The following is an 8,315-nucleotide window of genomic DNA, read 5'->3' on the forward strand; positions in this document are numbered from 1 at the left end:
TAATTGTGCTTAATTTGGAACATGACCACAACTATGAAGTATTATACAATGGCAATAGTACATGTCATGTGTATTTGCTTAAACGACTAGTACTTCAGATTAGATCCGATATCATTTTACGCCGAATTTAACACATTTATCATATTTCAATTGTCGGTCCACCGGTTTCCCTGATAACAGAGACAAATGATAATTATATCCATTGTCTAAGATTAATTGCCACGGAGTAATTTCGCCTAGACGAAGAAATAAAACAGGGATGTCTTGGTCAAAAGTCCTGTGATTGCTGTGTTTAACTTAGTCTGATATAAGTATGATTTTTTTTCGTTTTCTGTTTCTTATAATGCTACATGATATATTTACTCATTCCATGTATACTGAATCTAAGCATATAAATTATGGAAAAGCTAACTCCAATGAAACGTATTCGGTAATGCCTATTAGGACTCATATCATAATTGTAAGATAAGATAGTTTCTCCTATAGTAAGCATATTGTGTAAATCACAGGCTATATACGTGCACTTTTGAAATTTGATACTGCACACTAACATGTAGATTTAATTCTAATTATATTATCATAATTAGTATTGAGACTAAAGTAAATTTTCTGAAATAATACATTATGATTCTATCGAACGAGCGAGAGTCCTGGATGATAGCAAAGATTACTTGACAAACATCATGTCAAAAGTAATCCTTGTCAAAAATCCGAAATTTTTAAGCCATCAGATAATTTAAAATGGCGAATATTTTTGCCATGTTTTTGGGTTTTTTTTCGGGCTGAATTTTAAGAAACTGGTTTAAAAGCTTTCAAACAAAAACAAACGCCCCGCTTTTTTTGGAAAAAAATTATGAAAATCCTATTTGCAAAAAAAGTGGGGCTAACGTTTTTTACTCATTTAAAAATATCTTTTTTAAAAAAACTGATTTGTAGGGCTTTTTAAATTTAAAAGTATTAGTGGGATTTTTACTATTCTTTTTGTACTTTTTTTTCTCTAAATTATTTAAAATAACGTCTTTTGTCTTAAATAAAACGTTTTTTTGGGGAATTTTAAAAATTCTTTTCCCCCAATCGCCCCTGAAAATTCGATTTCAATAGTTATGGGTAAATGTAATTTTTTATTACAGAAACTGGTGCCAAAATATTCATTTACCATTTAATTATGCATAAAATAAACGAAAACAGTTTTAGCAACTTACAGCAACCGACACTTCATTTAAACGATGAATAACATTTTTAGAGATATAGCTTTGTAATACTACACAGAGCAATAATTACATAATTTGTTGCTGTATTCAATAATTTACATTCGTCAAAACTACATTTATTATGTCTCATGAGAAATGACGCATACCTAAAACATTACATACCATCACGTTTTTATCTTCAATGATCGCTTAAAAGGAATTGTAATTATGTTTTGCTTCTGAGATATGAATGTATTATGTTTGCTTCCATTATTTAACTTTTACATACAAGCTTGCTTATTTGGATCAAACTTTGATGTCTAAAATATTTCTAAACTACCTGATCGTTAGCCTTTTTTTTGAGACTATGAATGTATAATTGTAGTAACATTATAGAGGCGTTTGAGTCAATTAATTCAAATAAGATATATTGAATCATTGCAATAGTTTTGTTATTGTGTAACCCTGTTATTATACCAATATTTAAAAACATAATTGACTTGTTTACTTATTAATGACAAAATGGCAAAATCTATTAAAAATAACACAGTTTAACTTTATATACGTTTTATACGAATGATAATAAAACTAAAGTAATCTGTGAATTGAAAGTCTAGTTAAATTTGAAACTAAAGTAAAATTTTCAAGTATTTCAATTTATATTCATTTATTATGTAAATATGAAAATGTTTATCCGAGAGAGATATTTAGTCTGAATATGCTTTTAAAGAACAGTGTGCAGTATGTTATTAAAGAACACTAAAATTTGACACTGTCGGTTTAAATATAATGTAGCTGGAACAACGTAGGAGAAGCATTACATAAAAAACAAAACAAAAACTATTATATTAAAATTTGATAAATCTTGACATTCAATGACGATACAGTACAAAGTGAGCAATATTTGTGTTGTGTAAATAAAAACAAACAAGAAGACCCTGTTTATATACGTATCTAACGTAAACATGGCAACATCGAATCTGTTTGTTTCTAATATTAGTTATATGCTTGATATATTGTCTTACTGATATAAGTTACATATCAAACTGGCTTGTCTAATGGAAACAATAATATTCGTCAATAGCGTGCAGTTGTCTTAAGGGGCCAATAGAAGTTGATGAGTGATATATTGTTGAATACAACTAGAATGGCATTCATACTCTTTGTATGATATTTGTAGAAATCAAGTACCATTAGGCGAAATTATGCAACATAAGTAAAGTTAACTCACTTACTTTAAATGTAATTTTGTTTTAAACATTGCCTTTGAAGAGTATTAGTGATCTTATTATATATGAACATCGGTTTAAATAAATGAAGTTAAATTTAAGTTGAATTAGGAAAAAAATAGCTTTACATGTTAATATTTTTAAATGCAATTAAAAAGGAAGCTATATGAACTGCCACAATTACAATTTATGGCCATGGCACTGTATCGATAATTCACGAGTAACGTTAAAGTATTTTGCTATACACTTTATCTCTTAAGGTAATCATTACAATAATTGCATTTTACAAAATTGTAGATTACATTGCGTTGGTGAGCTCGAACAAATGACTGAACATAAATGTTTACAAAATGTCTTCAACTGTTGTCCAATGCGTGTTGTGTTGTTGAATTTTAAACCAATAACAACATTTCTACTATTTCTAAATACATTATAATAGGCAGCTCGGATAAAGTGTTACAATTAAATTTTGACGCCACATCATTTAAACGACAACTCATATAAAAAGGCTTCAATCGAATGATTACGAAATCTCTTAAACAATTGTTGAATCAATGTTAAATCTTGTAACGTCGTGGTTCAGCACGCTGACTTCATAAAGCGAAAGGATTTAAATTGACATTAATAAGATAATGCCATTCTTTGTTATCTTTTATTAGAAAATAAACAAATAATGGGTTAACGATTTTTGTAATAATTTTTGAGCACAGTAAATGTGTATAAAACTTCAGGAATACATGTATTAGTAATATTGCACATCTTCATCATATGTAACCTCTCTAAAATGTCCACAGAGTCAGCTTTGGTAAATAAGATATTGTGACTAGTATGTGAAGGACTATTTATTTATTTAAGTGTGAAATAGAGATAAAAGATTTATAAAACATTGATAAATTCCTATATTTAAAAAGGAATATGGCTCTGAAGAGCCATATAATTCATTTTGTTGCTGCTGTTGTTGTTTAAGTCTTGAAAATCAATATTTAGAAAAAAAGACAAATTGTAGAGAAATTATTTCAATATACAATAGTTTTACTATACTGCACATATAACCTAATCAACTAATCTCTGAAAAATATAAATCTAAAATCAGTATTTTAAATGTATGGTTCGAATATTCAACGCAATTATAATTAATCCCTGGCACAGAAATGTACATTTGATATCTAGTTCACATAACACAAATCTACAATTTCGAAAAAAATAATTCAATTGACAATATCAAATAGTTGGTTAAAGTTGCATTCTTCGAAGAGCAGTTATGTTAAACAGTAAGTTTAGGATCACTTTGCATGAAATTTGGTTCAATACTTCTGTACCAAAACCTGTAGTCATTATTGGATTCGATAAGCCATGCGATATGTTTCAATAACGATATCCTTGGAATTAAGGCCCCCACGATTACACGTTTAAACGGATTCGTTTCGATTTTCATTCATAAACGTTTACGATATTGTTTACCGTTTAATCAAAATGACCATATTGTCTTACAAAATTTCTTAATCATTGCCTGTAATCATGGATTTTATCAATTGTAGTGGTTTATTCCAAAGTAAACACACGGAAAATGGGTGTTTACAACCCTCCACACAGCATTACGGTGCAAAATTGCTCGTGACATAATACATTTTTGGTAAAAAATGGGGTTACAATGCAAAGAATGTGTGCTGACTCAATCGTGATGAGCCTTGCACATTCTTTATTTGTACATGTATTAAAAATAGAAAGACAGACATCATTTGGCGACTCAAATATATGGTGTGTGTATATATAGTACACAGAGGTACCACCGTTTAAACGGTATCGTTTCGGTTCTTAGCAGTCGTGTAAACGTTTACAAAAATTGTAAACGTGGGAGCCTTACTTGGAATACATGATAGTATAACATACGATTACATGTAGATATTCATAAGCAAGACTTATCGTCTTTCATGATTTTAGAATGTTTCTCCACCAAAGTGGAAATTGTTGTTGGCTTGTTTAATGATTTTAAATTAATGGATTCAATGATGCATCCAAAGGGAGTTGATAAAAAGTGCAGTGTTCTTTATTGCACTGTCCAAAAGGCAAATACCAGGTTATAACTAACAATGATATGGGATTAGAAGTTTTCTGTTCATATCTCAGTCAATAAAGAAAAATAGGCAGACTGATCTAAACCTAAAACCAATTCATAAAATAAACGGTGTAATATGTTTTCAAACTAAGCTGTTGTGTGGAATCATCGATTTAATATGGTGTACACATCCATCTTAATTTTGGTTCCAAACAATGTTAATTTCTACCGAGAAATTTTGTAAGCTGATCTAACACCTTTTGAAACTCATTTGCCCCAGAGCCTACTTTTATTAAAGAAAACTGTATTTTTAAGTTGTTTTGCGGTGTGCAAAGGCACACTGCAAATTATATCAAAAATGTCATACAGCGTGATATGTATGCCATCGAGTGCATACGAATAACAGCTTGGAAAACTACGGTATATGTGACAGCCTCAATGGTTTCTAAGTCTTCAATTGTGCAGTTATGATACATATACTTCTATACTGTCCTTATTGTTGGCATGAGCTTACAGAAAGGTTAAGACATGCCTTGTAAAACAATGGAACCCATAAAAAACATAAATAAATACTATAATTGTACAGTGATGGTAAATGGGATTTTTGAGCGACAATTAACTTATGTGAATGTCAATTAATGAATAACAATAAAAACTGTAGCCATCGTGGTTTTCAGCTTCAAGAGAATGATATTTAAGTTTTTGATTTCATTGTTTTCCTAATCCAGTGTAATAAAAACAATTGTGTTTACATATCGAATAAATTTGAAGCAGCGAATCAATACTATTGAAATACGAATACATTGCACATAAATCAAACTACCAATATCATAATAATGGCAGTGGTTTCAACTGTCAAAGCATTCAAATATCAATATGCATTATCGCTAATGAAAATGCACAGCGGTGATGGATTATCCACATCTAAACAAACACAATAGTTTAATAGCACGCGGTTTAAAAGCACATGGCAAGAAGCCTGTTGTTATATTTAAAGATCAATATTACAACTTAGGATTTCTGATACAAGTTTTGCGAATCATAATGATCAAAATTTTGACTTTTCTAGTAAGATTTTGGATGTAGAAATTTTTTGGAGTTTAAGGTTCAATTTATCTGTTGGTTTCGTGAGATATTGGGCTTCTAAGGCTAACATTATATACGTGTTCGATATAACTACCTTACAAAATAAAACAAATTTTATTCCTTTAGGTAAAAAAGATGGTCTTAAGATTCTAAAGAGAATATTGTATGAATGTAGGTTTGTTCAATACTAAATTTATTGAACGAGTTGAATAAATGTTTATATCATAAAGTGCAAAATAATCATTTTTATTGACGCGCCTGTAGTATAACGCTAACATTTAGCGCTTCTTTCCTTCTTTTACTGTTTGTATAACGCAAAAGGCGTCACGTCAAAACATATGCACGGCCGTGCAATACCATTTGTAAGTAGTCGCAAAATCGGCACGGGTATGTAATAATAACCCTTTTTCCTGTGTTAGGATCTTCATTGGTTTTTGAACAGTTTATGGCGATTCCTGACCAATTAAATACATAAGATTTGAGTTTAAGGCTAAGATTTTTATAATTCATATTTAGAATATCTACAGAAACACATAGTCATGAGTAAATATAAAATCATATCTTATTCATACGCGCATTTTATATCTCAGATTCCTTCTTTTTGTTAATTATAGATATAAAACACGCACACTAAACAAAAACAGTAAGACAACAGCTCAATACACAACAAAAACGTCAACGACTGCACATAATGATAGAGGTTTGATGGCAGCCCTTTTGTATGCAACTTATCGATAATACATGTACATTACAACATAGTTCAAATATAAAATACTTATTGATTGCATGAAGCCTTAGTCTAGCCAAACACGAAAGATAAGCCCACTTAAGGAAAAGAATGTTTGATTTTATTCAATGATGAAAATACATATATCATTGTTTTAAGATAAAGTAGAAAAAAAAATTGTAAACATTGTAAGCATATAAAAGCCTTTGCAAATAATATACGGGACCGTTTCGGGTGTTTCAGAGTTTCAGACTGTTTTTTATCTTTATTTACAATACATAATTAGAAACTATAAGTGTACCTTAAATTAAATTTTAATTATTAAATTTATCAAAATTAATAGTAAAAAAGTCATTGACTCTTATATACACATAATTACTACAATTCTTGTAGTAACAGCCTAAAAATATCTTTGCGAAATATAATGCAATAAATATTCAGGATAATAAAATGCAATTCAATTTGACAAATTTTTTTTTGACAGAAAAAACTTAGAGCCAAGGTGCGTGAGGGATGTTGAACTTTTTCCATATCCTTCACGTACAGTCTCATTAATTCTTAGGCTTGACTATATGATTTCATGCAGGATTTACCATGCTCCTTTAAAATTAGTATTACTCATTGTTACTTTATTTTCTTTAACGACTGTTTATTTTTATATTTACTCTGCGTGTTTAAATAAGTCAGTAAGTTTCTGATAAGATAAAGAGGAAAACTTAAAGTAAGCACACCGACTGGCTATCACCGCAAGTTAAAAAGTTAATACGATGCGAACTTTCCGTATTTATTTCAGAAACATATTGAGTGAGCGACATGTTGTAAGATAATATTTTCCAGTCAGTCAATGTATAATGTCTATCACTTTACAAGACATGGTTCCACACACAGCAGCACACAAAATAAGGCAATTTTAACGAATAATTCACGCTTGTTGTTTATTTAAATGACCTATTGTCATTTTAATCACAAAAGACAATCATTATAGTTAGTTTATTATAAGTGTCATTATTTTGTGACTTTAATCTGGTCCCTCATTAATCAAACGATATAACAAAAAGAAAATCTTAATAAAGGGCTCTATATAGTTACACGCGTTCTATTTTCTCAACTTGATTATTAGCCTTATCTGTGTTCATGCCTTTATGGCGTGTTCACATGTGAAATATTTCTCGTGCTTAATTGTTATCTTTGCTAACACTCTGTTCGCAGGAATTGTACAAAAGTTTCACTGAATATATTCAATGGCCGTTATGAATAGTTCAGTAAGTAAAACATCAAATTAAAAGCAATGCATTAGCGTATATGGTTGCAATACATGCGTAGTATTTGGTTTATTAAGTTAATTCTATTAGGTTTCAATTAAAGTCACTTGAAAAAACAAAGCGATCTAATTATAATAACATTGATTGTAAATGAGAATATATATTGTTAATATAGCTTGTACTTGCCAACATCTTCTCTACAATTTTGTAAATTATAAAGAGCCAAAACAACAACGAAATCAAAAGTCTTAAGTAAATTGCATCTTAATTTTTCCATTTATTATTATTGTTATTATTATTATTATCATTATTATTATTATATTATTATTATTATTATTATTATTATTTTTATTATCATTATCATTATTATTATTATTATTATTATTATTATTATTATTATTATTCAGTTACATGTTCATTTTAATGACAAATTGTGCCAATATTTTGTTAACGTAGAGAAAACTAAAGAGATTTACATTTATAATTTAGAAATGGGTTGAAGTTTTTTTGTTTGATTTTGTTTGTCAATTACTAAATTTTTATAATTTATATTACAAATTTATACATTCATTAATATTCCTTGATCAGAAATGGTTTTCTTAAAGTTGTTACTTACTATCTTGTTGTGCTTCTGACATACACATATCTTAAAGTACAGTGATAAGGCTCTTTTACACGATTCAAACATACATAAAAGAAAATATTTTAGGACTTCATATGCCCAGAGCACTAAAATACACATTTTTGTTTTAAATCTAATTGTAC

The sequence above is a fragment of the Ruditapes philippinarum genome, unplaced genomic scaffold (genome assembly GCF_026571515.1).
Source record: "Ruditapes philippinarum isolate M1 unplaced genomic scaffold, ASM2657151v2 ctg4975_1_1_1_1, whole genome shotgun sequence".
Taxonomy (NCBI): Eukaryota; Metazoa; Mollusca; class Bivalvia; order Venerida; family Veneridae; genus Ruditapes; species Ruditapes philippinarum.